The sequence below is a fragment of the Macaca fascicularis genome, chromosome 2 (genome assembly GCF_037993035.2).
Source record: "Macaca fascicularis isolate 582-1 chromosome 2, T2T-MFA8v1.1".
NCBI lineage: Eukaryota > Metazoa > Chordata > Mammalia > Primates > Cercopithecidae > Macaca > Macaca fascicularis.
Window position 1 is genome coordinate 105,066,690 of NC_088376.1, and position 15,281 is coordinate 105,081,970.

Below are 15,281 nucleotides of genomic sequence, written 5' to 3' on the forward strand. Positions count from 1 at the left end.
TTTTACTGCTTACTCCTCCTCTGCTACTCCTGCTTGCCAAACACAAAGGACAAGGACTTCATGCAGATTCTCCAGGCCATGGGTGTTGGAGAGGGATGCCAGCGTTCAACCCGCGTGGAAGCCTTTCTCCTTTCCGTCTAGGTCACATCCAAGGTTATAGGAGAAGCCCCTGATGAGTTTGGGACTCCAAGGGCAGATGAGCTCATTTGGCAGGGGTCCTGGGGAAGTAAGGATGTTCCAGAGCCCCTCCCCAGCAACTCACCCCATCACAGGGCAGGGACCACATGGGGCAGTGAGGAAGTACAAGTGCCAGCAGACGCGTCTCAGTGGAGAAGTCCCAGGAGATCCTGAAGTACCTGGCCTCAGACAGATGTGGGAATCATTCCACACATTGCCTGGGAGCAGAGAGGCAGGTACGTCCTGAAGAGCCTTGCCAACAGGACAAAGGAAGTGGACACCAGCCTCCCCCGCAGCTCTAGCCAGGGCCAGCACCCAGAACCTAGATGCCACCTGGGGAGAAGTTGGCGGAGGAGGAAAGTCATGCTGAATTGCCTGAGTCGATTGAGAGCTTATAATAGGGATTAAGTCGAGATTTAGAAAAAAATGAAATTGTTTGTACATCTGAGCTCATGGCTTGAAGACATCATATCCTAAAAGGATTTCTTCTTCCGTAGCCAGCAGAGGGCGCTTGGAGACTGCAAAAGACGCTTGGAGACTGCAAAAGACTTGCCCTAATCCAATCACAAGATCAGATAGGTTTGCTTTTCCCCCGGAAAGTAGTTCAGGGCGGGCAACTCTGCCTCCTGGAGCCCCCAACACCCTCACTGTAAATAGAGTGCTTGTTTCTGCGGGTGTAAGTTGAGAGGAAATGACCAGGAAGAAGGCCTGGCCCCTCACATTCCAGAGCCCCTCCCTGGGGCCAGGAGTCTGGCATCCCGTCTGGAGCTTCAGTGGATTCTCGGGGCTGCTGTGGTTGGCAGGGGGGTGGGGGGCGGGTAGGGGTGCCATGCCAGATCCCCAAGGACTCCTAAGGTGGACGAGTCTTCCCTCCTGAGCCTGGGTTCCTCCGTTCCACTCTTCCTCTCAAGATGTCCTGAGTCCTCGCTCAGTCCGACTCAGTTCCATGCTGCTCTGTGGATCCACAGAGGAACGGACACAGTCCCAGCCCTTGAGAGGGGCTGCCTCTGCGCGGGCAGCAGAAGTGGTCATGACAGTGGAGGGAGTCCCTCTGCTTGGGGGCTCAGGAACCACTTGAGGGAAGGCATGAGCATGGTCTCAGTTCTCCAGGGGAACTGGAGGGAGGCATTCCAGAACAAGAGGACAGCATGTGAAAAAATTAATCATAGAATGAGGAGGAAGCCCCCTTGCCTATCATGCTGCCACACCCAGGAAGTAGAAAGGCATTTTTAAAAAGAGTTCACAAAACCTATTCTGTATTAGAGTGCTTCCCACTTTGTGAAATCAACCCACTCCTTTCTAATGCATCTTTTTAGAAAATGTTTTATTTGCTTTTTTTTTTTTCTGAAAACATCTGAAAATGGGAGCCTTTTCTCCTTACTACTTTAGCCTGTAGTTCCTAAGTTCTGTAAAGTCACAGCGCAATGACTGAATCCAGAGTTAAAGGAAATGTTTGCTCAGCAGTACTTGGTCATTCACCATGCTAAATGCCCGAAGTTCAGGCTGATCCTGCTCTGAAGTCCCAAAGAATTGAAAACCAGTGAGAGAAATCCAGGCCTTTAGCTTAGACCGGCAGCCTCGGGGACCAGCAGCGCTGAGGCTCAGCAATGCCTGTACATCGATGTGACAAGATTCAGGGGAAAAAAGTAAGAGGGGGAACCCAGGGACCCCTAAAAGCAGGGAAGGGCAGAATCCACAGGGTTTCCAAGGGCCAGGCAGCTGGTAGCAGTGGGGACCATTCATAGAGGAGATTCTCAAGTCACGGGCAAAGGCTTAGGTATGTCTTTTCAGAAAAAAAAGAACAGAACAGTGATGTGTTGTTCTCCCACACCTCAATTGCATAAACTCATAGTCTTCCCTGGGGCCTCTATTAAGTCACCTGTAACACTAACTTCCAGAGTAGGAGCAGTAGCCTTGGACCCCGACTCTCCTGGTTGCATGATTTCCAGCCAGTGGTGGCCTTTGCCACCCTTGGGCCACTAGCCTGTGATTGGAGAAGAAATTGTACTGTGTGTTTAGCTGTTCCAGAGTTCTGCAGAAACTGTGGAAGTGACCCACCAAAGAAAGTGGAGTTGCCTGGCTCAGGAACCCAGTATGTAAGCACCCCCAACCCCACCAGCTGTAGTCCTGGCTCTGATCCCCCTCTACCACTCCCCTCTCAAGGCTTCAGTCCTGACCCAGAGTGACTGTTCACAGGCGTGAAGGGCAGTTAATTTGGTGTAAATAGCCAGCCACATCTCTGGGACTTTATGGACGCACAGAATCATACTTCTCAAATCTTAGTGGTGAAAGACTGGTGTGTTGTTTTTTAAAATTTGTATCATTTGTCCATCATGGGCCGATATTTTTTTAAAACACAATAATAAAGAATTTCAGGAAAAATAAAATACAATACAAAGTAGTATAAAATGCAAGCCAAATTTTTAAAATATTAGTTTCAACAGACATTAAATTACCTTTCAAGACTGGGCGTGGTGGCTCACACCTGTAATCCCAGCACTTTTGGGAGGCTGAGGCTGGTGGATCACCTAAGATCAAGAGTTTGAGACCAGCCTGACCAATATAGAAACCTCATCTCTACTAAAAATACAAAATTAGCTGGGCCTGGTGGCACATGCCTGTAATCTCAGCTACTTGGAAGGCTGAGGCAGGAGAATCACTTGAACTTGGGAGGCAGAGGTTGCAGTGAGCTGAGATTGCACCATTGTGCTCCAGTCTGGGCAACAAGAGCGAAACTCTGTCTCAAAAAATAATAATAATAATAAATTATCTTTTAAAAATATGAGAACAAACGGGGAAACATAAAAAAGAATTATGAGGATAGTACATATTATTCATTGAAAGTGTATATAGAGCATTTAATACAGAGATTCACGATTATACTCAATGTCTGTCATTCTGCAGTTATAACTAAACAAAAAGTTACAAGTGAAGCAGTAATTTTTTTATATTACATACATAATCTCACTTTGAATATATATCAATATTGAAGTTTTATTTTTCTTTTTTAATTATAGCAAACATTGCTTGATACAATATTAAAGTTTTTAATGTGATAAATGAGGATTGGATTCTTTTAATTTATCTCTGCTAGTTCAGATTAATAATAGTTTTATTTGCAGGGGATAACATACAAGCTTGTGTTTTCTTTTAATAACACTCACAATAGAGAAACCAGCCTCAGAGAGAGATGTTGGTTGGAAAGGAAGATGAGACATTTAAAGTAATTTTTTGACCAACATTTTTCTATGAGGCTTTGTTTTACAATCTGTAAATTCTGGCTAACAAATGAACAATACAAATTTTCTATCTCCAACTTAGATAATAATATTAAACTATAAATTTTTAAAAACATGATTAGAATTAACCTGATGGTAAACGTGACAAGTTAGAAAAATAAAGAAATGCTTGGGCAGGCACAGTAGCTCACGTCTGTAGTCCCAGCACTTTGGGAGGCCAAGGTGGGCGGATGACCTGAGGTCAGGAGTTCGAGACCAGCCTGGCCAAAATGGTGAAACCCCATCTCTACTAAAAATACAAAAATTAGCCAGGTCTGGTGGTGGGCACCTGTAATCCTAGCTACTCAGGAGGCTGAGGCAGGAGAATCGCTTGAACCCAGGAGGCGGAGGTTGCAGTGAACAGAGATCGTGCCATTGCACTCCTGCCTGGGAAACAGGGAGAGACTCAGTCTCAAAAAAAAAAAAAAAAAAAAAGAAAGAAAGAAAGAAAAAGAAAATAAAACAAAAGAAATGCTTACATTTGCTCAGATTTTTATATACTTTTGACTTATGGTTGACCAACTAACCTTAAAATCTCATGGATTATAATGTGGTCCTCCTGCCCATGGTCAGTTTGCTGCCTGTCCACCCAAAACTCACCATTAGAGTGCAGTGACACTCAAATGGTCCACACCATCGGCATGTATTTGGACAATGTGGTAATGCAATTGCTTGAAAAGTAACCATTTACTCTCAGTTTCTGTTCTTATTTCATCAGGGACAGTTTGTGGACTGGCATGAGCCATAGGCCACCCTTTAAGGAGTTCTATGGTAAAAAGCTCATTTTCACTAGACCTAATAAACGTTCAGTTGCTAAATGAGGAAGTTTTTACTTGTTTGATTGTTTGTTTTTTGACAGAATCTTGCTTCGTTGCCCAGGCTGGAGTGCAGTAGAGATCTCAGCTCACTGCAACCTCCGCCTCCTGGGTTCAAGTGATTCTCTTGCCTCAGCCTCCTGAGTAGCTAGGACTACAGGTGCACACCACCACACATGCCTAATTTTTGTATTATTTTTAGTAGAGATGGGGTTTCACCATGGTGGCCATGCTGGTCTCAAACTCCTGACCTCAAATGATCTGCCCATCTTGGCCTCCCAAAGTGCTGGGATTACAGGCATGAGCCACCGTGCCCAGCCCAATGAGGAAATAACTTGTCATTTTTGCTTTCAGCAAATCACCCTCATGGCACAGAGGAATGGGAAGAAGCTGATGCCTTGGAATGGGCCCCTTGGGCTCCTGTCTTCCTCAGAACCGTGCCCTTTCAGCTGTTTCCTGTTACCTGGTACCCAGTTCCAGGTAAAGAGATTCCTTCACGTCTGTGACCTCCACCAACAAGAATCCTCTACCTCATGTCTGACCAAACCTGGCTGGTCCCTAAGAACCCTGCTGCAGGATAGATTCTCCCTCCACATGTTCCTGAGGGCTCTGGTCCTCTTTGCTATTACAGCCTTTGGCGTGCTCCTCTTCCGTTATCCTCTTTCAAAACCCCTGCCCTGTTGAAGTTCATGTTTCCCAACTGCTACCCTCAACCTCCCTCCCCCAGCTTCTTGGAGGTTCCCTTAATTCTTTGACCATGTCAACTCTGAACTCTTTGTCCTTTTCACCATCTTAAGTCTTTCTGTCACCTGGACAACTTCAGCCACCCATGAAGGATGACCCATTTGGCTCTGGGCTCCCAGTTCCTCTACTTCCTCATCTCTTTTGGCCTTTACCATCCTTCCATTTCTGATGAGCTCTCCCAAAGCCATATCCTTGAACTTACCATCTGAAATCACTCAACTTCTGAAATTTAAAAATCAGTTACCCCACTCTTTCACCACAACCTCTTGGCACATGGATCTCTCAGTCAGAACATTCCCATGTATTCTTAGACCTCACAGAAACATCTAGTCCCCTGCCTCTTCTGCTTTTCTAATTTGCCATCAACTGTGCGCCCCCCCCCATCCCCACAATCTTCTTATTTTTCCTTCCATCCAGCCTAGATTGCGCCCTATAATTTCAATACTTTAGTTCCTAAGTTTTACGGTCCAGTGTTGCACTCAATTCTGAATCATTCACCTGTTCACCTTCTTTTTTCCAGACCAAACCAGGACTGCTGGCTTCCAGTGAAAACAGTAAGTCTGAGTGCCACAAACAGGAGTGCCAAATTTATAGTCTCCCACCTCATCCAGGCCTTCAATGAAGCCAGGTGATCCTATGTTTCTCCAGTCAGCTCTCTCTCTTGTTCTTTATAGGCACTTCCTCGTTCCTCGCTTTCTGTGCTCTCTCTCTCACTCTCAAAAGATATTTGCCCTCTTTCCTAAAGAAAGCAGAAGCATCACATAGGAATTCTTCCAACTTTCTGGGATCAAGCCTGTAAGCTTGATGGGCTCACTTGTTGCTTTCTCTGTCCTGTCTGCTATAAAGGAGGTTGGGTTCTTCATCCTAATTCTGGCCCATTTCTCCAGCAATAACATAGATCTCAGCCCCTCCCTCCTCTTGTGGGGCCTTATTTCATCCATTATGCCCTCACTCACCTGTATTTTAAAAACATTCTTTAGGAGGAATTTCAAGAACAATATCACTGATGAATATTGATGCAAAAATCCTCAAGAAAATACTAGCAAACTGAATTCAACAACACATTAAAAAGATCACTCATCATGACCAAGTGGGATTTATCCCTGGGATGCAAGGATGGTTAAATATATGCAAATCAATTAATGTGATACATCATATCAACAGAATGAAGAATAAAAATCATATGATCATTCCAATTGATACTGCAAAAGCATTTGATAAAGTTCAACATTTCTTCATGATAAAAACCCTCAAAAACCCAGGTATTGAAGGAACATAGCTCAACATAATAAAACTCACATATGACAGACCCACAGCTAGTATTATGCTGAGTGGGGGAAAACTGAAAGCCTTTCCTCTTAGATCTGGAACACAACAAGGATGCCCACTGTCACCACTGTTATTCAACATAGTACTGGAAGTCCTAGCTAGAGCAATCAGAAAAGAGAAAGAAATAAATAAATGGAAAGCAAGAAGTCAAATTATCCTTGTTTGCAGATAATATGATTTTATATTTGGAAACACATAAGGATGCCACCAAAAACTATTAGAACTGATAAACAAATTCAGTAAAGTTTCAGGACACAAAATTAACATACAAAAATCAGTAGCATTTTTCTGTGCCAACAGTGAACAATCTGAAATAGAAATTGAGAAAGTAATCCCATTTACAATAGCCACAAATAAAGTAAGACACCTAGGAATTAACTTAACCAAATAATTGAAAGATTTCTACAATAAAAACTATAAAACACTGATTTAAGTAATTGAAGAGGACACAAAAAATTGAAGTATATTTCATGTTCATAGATCGGAAGAGTCAATATTGTTAAAATGTCCATACTATCTGAAGCAATCTACAGATTCAATGCAATTCCTACCAAAATACCAGTGACATTCTTCACAGAAATAGAAAAAACAATTCTAAAATTTATATGGAACCACAAAAGACCCAGAATAGCCAAACCTATTCTAAGAACAAAACTGGAGGAATCACATTACCTGACTTCAAATTATACTATAGTGGCCAAAACAGCATGGTGCTGGCATAAAATCAGACACATAAACCAAACAGAATAGAGAATCCAGAATCAAATCCATACATCTACAGTGAGTTCATTTTCAACAAATATGCTGAGAATGTACCTTGGGGAAAGGGCAGTCTCTTCAATAAGTGGTGCTTGGGAGATTAGATATCCACATGCAGAAGAATGAAACCAGACCCCTATCTCTCTCTATATAGAGAAACAAAATCAAAATAGATTAAAAACTTAAATCTAAGACCTCAAACTATGAAACTCCTACAAGAAAACATGAAGGAAACTCTCTAGGATACTGGGCTGGGCAAAGATTTCTTGAGTAATACTTCACAAACACATGCAACCAAAGCAAAACTGGAAAATGGCATCACACCAAGTTAAACAGCTTCTGCAAAGCAAAGGAAACAATCAATAAAGTGAAGAGACAATCTACAGGGTGGATTTTCAAACTACCCATCTGACAAGGAATTAATAACCAAAATATATAAGGAGCTCATACACTCTATAGGAAAACATCTAATAATCCATTTTAAAAATGGGGAAAAGATCTGAACAGACATTTCTCAAAAGAAGAGATACAACTGGCAAACAGGTGTATTAAAAGGTACTCAATATCATTGATCATCAGAGAAATGCAAATCAAAACCACAATGAAATATCATCTCACCCCAATTAAAATGACTTTTATCCAAAAGTCAGGCAATAACAAACTCTGGCGGGGATGTGGAGAAAAGATAACCTTTGTACACTGCTGCTGATAATGTAAATTAGTACAATCACTATGGAGAACAATTTGGAGGTTCCTCTAAAAACCAAAAATAGGCCAGGCATGGTGGCTGATTCCTGTAATCCCAGCACTTTGGGAGGCTGAGGTGGGTGGATCACCTGAGGTCAGGAGTTCGAGAGCAGCCTGGCCAACATACTGAAACCCTGACTCTACTGAAAATACAAAAAATTAGCTGGGCATAGTGGTGGGCGCCTGTAATCCCAGCTACTTAGGAAGTTGAGGCAGGAGGATCACTTGAACTTGGGAGGCAGAGGTTGTAGTGAGCCGAGATCGCACCACTGCACTCCAGCCTGGGGGACAAGTGTGAGACTCTGTCTCAAAACAACAACAACAACAAAAAAAAAACCCTGAAAATAGTGCTACCATATGATCCAACAGTCCTACCCCTAGATATATACTCAAAAGAAAGGAAATCAGTATATTGAAGAAATCAGTATATTTGTACTCCCATGTTTATTGCAGCATTATTCACAATAGCCAAGATTTGGAAGCAACAGAAGCGTCCATCAACAAACAAATGGATGAGGAAAATGTGGTACATATACACAATAGAGTACTATTTAGCCATGAAAAGAATGAGAACTTGTCATTTGCAACAACATAGACGGAACCAGAGGTCATTATGTTAAGTGAAATAAGCCAGGCACAGAAAGACAAACTTTACATGTTCTCACTTATTTGTGGGATCTAAAAATTAAAACAATTGAACTCATAGAGATAGAGAATAGAAGGATGGTTACCAGAGGCTGGGAAGGGTAGTGGCAGGTTGGGAGTGGAAAATGGGGATGGTTAATGGGTACAAAAGGTAATTAGGAAGAATAAGTAAGACCTAATATTTGAAAGCACAGCAGAATGGCTATAGTCAAAAATAACTTAATTGTGTATTTTAAAATAACTAAAAGAGTATAATTGGACTGTAACACAAAGGATAAATGCTTGAGGTAATGGATACCCCATTTACCCTGACGTGATTATTACACGTGATATTGCATGCCTGTATCAAAATATCTCATGTACTCCATAAATATACCTGCTATATACCCACAAAAATTTAAAAAGTTCAAACTTAGAGATATGAGTAATCAAATAAGCAGGGTATTCTTACCATATGCATCAGTTAAGCCTCTTAGTTATATACAGGAGAAACCTAGATGGCTTAAGGAGAAAAAGAGTTTATTATGGAAAAAAAATTCGATAATACAATCTCCCTAAAGACAGAGAAACAGGCTTCAAAGCCAGGGAGGTAAGAACATGCCCAAATCATATGACCAGCCCACTCCAGGAGAACACTGACACTGCAGCCCACATTACCGGTGGGGCCAGCTTCACAAGCCTGTGGGCCAGCTTCATAAGCCTGTGGCCCAGCTGCAAAAGAGGCTTAGGAAAAAGTTTCTGGTTCCTACTTTGGGGAGGTAGAAAATTCTCAAACAAAAGAAGGGTGTTTAAAAGTGCCGAATAGACAAGAAGAATGTTGAATGTCCACTACAATCCACTCCTTGGCTGTTTAACACCTAATTATACTCTTCTTCCTTACCTAACTTCAAAACGTAAATATCATCAACCACCACAAACACTTTCATTTAACACAATACAGCTATCCATCACACAAACAAAATTAAATTCATGATAGTCTCTGAAAGGAAGTTCAGGATCTATAGAAGAAAGAGGTTCAGACCTCATTTTGATCCATCATGATCCTGTCTTGATGTACTGAAACCTGTGGAGGCATTGGCATGGTAACCAAGATAACACAATCTGGGTTAAAAAGTAAGGGGAAATCAATTGTGCCTATTATTATGTTATTGTCTCTTATCTCCAAATTCACCATTTTATGTCCTCCTGGGGCTGGGACTGTACCTCGCTTCCACATCAGATGCTGCCAATAGGGACATCACTGGGGACTGGAGGAGGGAGAGGAGACGTGTTTCTTCCTGTCTGTGTGCTGTTTTAGTCAGTGTCCTCCCAGAAACTTCTTCGCCCAACAACAGCATTTGGTTTCAGTCTGTAGTTTTCCCTTCATTCCTAGAATGTGCCTTATCACACCTTTCCCCTGTCCTGCTCAGTGACAACAGCCAGGTAACACACTAGCCTCATAGCTTTGGGTTCCATCTGCTCAGTACCACTCCTCTAAGCTTCTCAATGTATTAATCCCGACCTATTCTCTTTGTTCCTCCAGCCCTAGAGAGGCAAGGGCTCTGATTCCTGCCACTGTGAGTACTATGTTATCTCAATGTTTGTTGCGGGAAGTCAGGGACCCCGAGCGGAGGGACCAGCTGAAGCTGTGGCAGAAGAATGTAAATTGTGAAGATTTCATGGACATTTATTAGTTCCCCAAATTAATACTTTTATAATTTCTTACGCCTGTCTTACTTTAATCTCTTAATCCTGTCATCTTCATAAGCTGAGAATGTATGTCGCCTCAGGACCCCATGATGATTGCTTTAACTGTACAAATTGTTTGTAAAACATGTTTTTGAACAATATGAAATCTGATTGTAAAACATGAGTGTTTGAACAATATTAAATCAGGGCACCCTGAAAAAGAACAGCATAACAGCGATTTTCAGGGAATGAGGGAGGATAACCATAAGGTCTGACTGCCTGCAGGGTCGGGCAGAATAGAGCCATATTTTTCTTCTTGAAGAGAGCCTATAGATGACGTGCTAGTAAGAGAATATCGCTGAATTCTTTTCCCACCAAGGAATATTAATAACTAGTACCCTGGGAAAGGAATGCATTCCCAGGGATAGTTCTATAGACGGCCACTCTGGGAGTGTCTGTCTTATGTGGTTGAGAAAATGACTGAAATATGCCTTGGTCTTCTGCAGTGCCCTCAGGCTTACTAGGATTGGGAAATTCTAGCCTGGTGAAATCTAGTCAGACTGGTTGTCTGCCTTCGAACCCTGTTTCCTGTTAAGATGTTTACCAAGACAATGTGTGCCCAGCAGGACGTGGACCCTCATCAGTAATTCTAATTTTGCCCTTGCCTTGTGATCTTGCTCTGCCCTTTGCCTTGTGAACTTTTATTGCCCTTTGAAGCATGTGATCTCTGTGACCTGCTCCCTGTTCGTACACCCCCACCCCTTTCAAAATCCCTAATAAAAACTTGCTGGATTTGCGGCTCGAGGTCACCATCGTGGTCCTACCAGCATGTGATGGCACCCCTGGAGGCCCAGCTGTAAAATTTCTCTCTTTGTACTCTTTCTCTTTATTTCTCAGACCGGCTGACACTTAGGGAAAATAGAAAAGAACCTATGTTGAAATATTGGGGGCTGGTTCCTCCGATAAATGTTCCTTTTTGCTTTTTCGGTCTTCCAATACCAGTTTAAATAATTCTCTGTATTCCCTAGGTTGAACAAAAGCCAGCATGGTAGTCCTTGTTACTGATTAGTAATTGTGACTTCACTCCTCTACTACCTATTTCATGTTCCCTTTGTCCTCAGCTGCTCAGAATTCTATACTCAGTGGGAGAAATACAAATTTTCATTTCAGAAAGATCCGAACCACAGGTGGCCAAGCATATGTGAACTTGCAGGGAATATGCAAGGCATAGTGAAGCAAGGAAATAATGATTACCAAGTATGGCCTCATGACCTGTTCAGAAACAGGGACTATAGTGGATTACTGTGAATGTATAAACTGTAGGGTGGAAGTGGGAAGACTAGTTAAGAGGCTTTTACGATAATCCAGGGGGAGGGAGAGTAATGGCCCAGACCAAGGTGGCAACAGCAGAAGTGGTGAAAAGTGAATGGATTCTAAATACATTTTGAAGCCAACAAGATATGCTAATGGATTAGATGAAAGGTGTAAAGGGAAGGAGGAGTCAAAGATTGTTCCAAGGATTTGGGCCTGAGCAATGGGAAGGAGGGAGCTGCCATCAACTGAGTTGGGAAAGGCATTAGGTAGAGGAAATTTGAAGGGAAAGTCAAGAGTTCATTTAGATATATTGAGATTGAGATGCCTATTAGCCATCTAAGTGAAAATGATCCCTACGTCTTTGCCTTTGGATCAGATCTGTCACCTCCCACTAGAATGAGAAAGCCTTGACGTCAGTCTCTTTGTCTCTCATTTCAGCATCTTTAGTGCTTAGCACAGTGCCTGGACCATGATCATTTCAATAAATAGCTTTTGAATGAATGAATGAGTAAATGAAAGAATGAATGAAAAAAATAAGTGAAAAACTTTGGGGGTTCTCATATAGGCCAAAGTTTGTCTTACCTAGGTTCCAACTCCACCATTCTTTTCCACGGAGAATGAGATAACCATTTTATTCTGCACACTGTGGCCAGTGTTCATTGGACACCTGTCTTGTTAGTTTACTAATTGTAGATGAAATCTTTCTCCCTTGAAGTGGAGAAATCTCTCAGAGAGACAAGAGCCTTCCTCCCTCCTGTTATAAGCATGTTTTAGTCTGGATTCAGCTGGAGACTTATTCAGACTAGAAGATAGGGCTTTGACAATGGTCTCAGGTCTCGGAGAGTCTGAGGGCATGGTATGTGCAGTAGGATCCTCTTCTTCTCTTCTTCCCTGTACATGGGTGTGTTTTTTTGTGTTGTGGCTTCTTCTCATAGGAAACCTGAGGTGGACCCAGAACAGTTTCCCTTGGAGCTTCTCTCTCTGCCCAAGTTCAAATCCCAGTAATTACGAGCCCCAATTCAGTACTTCTGACAGGAAGCAAAAGTAAGGTTCGCCCTCTCCCCAGTGTCCAGTATATAACAGGAGGCATTCATTTGGATAGTTTCACCCTAATTCAGCCACAGTTAGGACTCCCATGTCAGGCTGCCTCTATGGTGCGCTGCCTGTCTCCCTGCACCCTGACCTCTGGTGTCCCCTTCTTCGAGACTTTCTTAACTCCCAATTTTGGTTTATGAGTCGTTGCTATGCAGGGAGAAACACAGGAGGTGAAGGTGAAGGCAGGGAGTTGATTTGCTATTAACAAACTTCTATATCTTGATTTTATATTCAAAATACATGATTACATATACTTGATGGAACTTAACATTTTTGCTTATTTGGAATTGTTTTTTTCTTTCTGTTTTTCTTCACTCAAATCTGGAAAGCATAAGGTGCTCACTAATTAGAGGTAACCATAGTTACCAAGTTGTCTTCAAAATACCCCTAAGAGTTCCTTTTTATTTTTTGAGTTCTTGTTCTACAAAAAGCATTTCACTCATCAGTCTTCTTTGTTCTCTTTTCAGTTTCATGGGGTGATGTTCCAAACCTGGGAGCCTTTTGATAGCTCTATTAAAAGTTCAAAAGTAAAATAATGAAATAAACTACCTATTCTTAGAAAATAGTCCCATGCCCAAAATTATCTGGTTTTAAAATTTCAGCTGACTGGGTGGCAATGAGAAATAGACCAGAATCCTACAAATTTCAATGTGTATACAGTAGCTTCCCATTATCTGCAATTTCACTTTCTGTGATTTCAGTGACCCATGGTCAACCGTGGTCTGAAGACATTAAATGGAGAATCAAAGAAATAAACAATTCATAAGTTTTAAATTGAGTAATGTTTCGAGTAGTGTGATGAAATCTTGTGCCTGCCTGCTCCACCCTGCCTGGGAAATGAATCTTCCCTTTGCCCAGCAAGTTGCATGCTGTGTATGCTGTCCACTCATTAGTTACTTAGTAGCTGTTTCGGTTATCAGATCTAAAAAACATAAGATGTATAAGGTTTAGTACCATCCGCAGTTTCAGACATCCACCTGCGTATTCCCCATGGATAAGGGTGAAATACTGCACAGCTAAAATCCTCAACAGAGAGAAGCTGGCACCCCGAGGAGTGTTTTCTAAAATTTCCACTTGAGAGCGCTGTCGTCTTCTGTAAGGGTAGAACCGATGTATTTTTTCCAGTTAGGGTAGTTACCGCATATGAAAAACCTCACTGACACCCAGGTTTCGGTTTACTGTAGTGGTGATTAGAGGTCTTTTAGAGACTGGCACACTAGGCAGACACCTGGTTGGCCTCCCCTTAATTCAGTCAGCTCTGCCATTCAGTTTTCTTCCAGCCTCTGCACATTACCCGTCCTTGTTCTTGTGTTATTGTACTGCCACTCAACTTTTCTGAATCTCACACTTGGCTGGGTCTCTGTACCTGCTAAATCAACACAATGCCTGGCATATAGGTGCATTTCAGTGCATGCTGGTGAGAGAGCGAAGGGCTTGAAACAGTCCACACAAGCTGATGCAGGACAGCAGTATAATCCTTTCTGGAGTGAGACTCAGAGAAAGATCTTGCATGTTGAAGTCATTCTGGCAGCAGTCTAGAGGCGTTGGGGCAGGTAAGGCTTGAACAACTGCTAATTGTTCCTGTTTCTATTTGCCCAGACTGGCATGTGAGCCACGGGAAGGAAAAGATAGAAAGATGCTAGCCTTAGAGCTCGATTAGATGTGACTCTTTCCACTTGTCAGTAACTCTTATTCCTTCTGGAGATTTTCCAAACCAGAAGCATCTTGGGAAACACATACACAAAAGAATCCAAAATTAAGATAAAATAAATCACCCATTCTTAGAGAAGAGCCTGAGGCCATGCGTTACTGGGTCTTAACATTTCAGTACCTCTTGACCTAAAATTTCATCAAGATATTAGAGTTCCAGCAGAAATTGCCAGGCCCTGGCAGGCTGAGAAAAGGCAGGGGAGGCCCTGAAGGCTATGGCTGGTGCCTTTCTCAAAGACAGGTGGCAGGTGGACGGACGGAGAAGGAGTCTAGGTGGGCACAGCTGGACCCAATTGCTCAGATTGGCTGAGGTCTTGGGTGAATGGCAGGAGGGAGAGAAGCCAAGGAAAAGGGAAAGGAGGCAAGTTGACAGAAGATCAAAGCAAGGACCACAAGAGGGGGTGGATCAGGGCAGAAGAGGCTTCAGCCAGGGCTTGGAGAGATGAACCTGGACCAGAGACTGGGGAGGCAGGAGACAGCTGGCCACAGAAAGACCTAATGAACCAAGAGGCAGCTACATGGCTGAAGCTGAGTGGTACCCACGTGGTTACCTTTTGGAAGTGGTTGGTTTCAATCTATCCCGAAGCTGGGGTTGCAAATATAACACAAATGTGTGAGACTGGCCTGTGAGAGAGGGCATGCCTGTCTAGAGGGGCAGCCAAGTGTTGGCCTCCACATTGTCACCATGCAGAAATGCAGGCTCATCATTGCCAGATTTTCAGATAAAGATGGGATTTCACTGTGAAATTTCTGTATTTAAAGACACTGTTGTTCTGATTCCAGGTAAGATGGAATAAGTGCACTCCAACCATCGTTTCTGTTGGTCATAACTCCAGGAGAGAAAGTTTAAAACAGCTATTTGAGGACAGTGAAGAGAAGACAGCAGAAGGAACACTGGTGAAGAACACAGAATTTGAAGTACATCAAACCAGTAGTGAGTTCATCACTTTCCCCACTCTTGTATCTCTTGGTTTCAACTTAACAGAGTTTAGAAACTGGA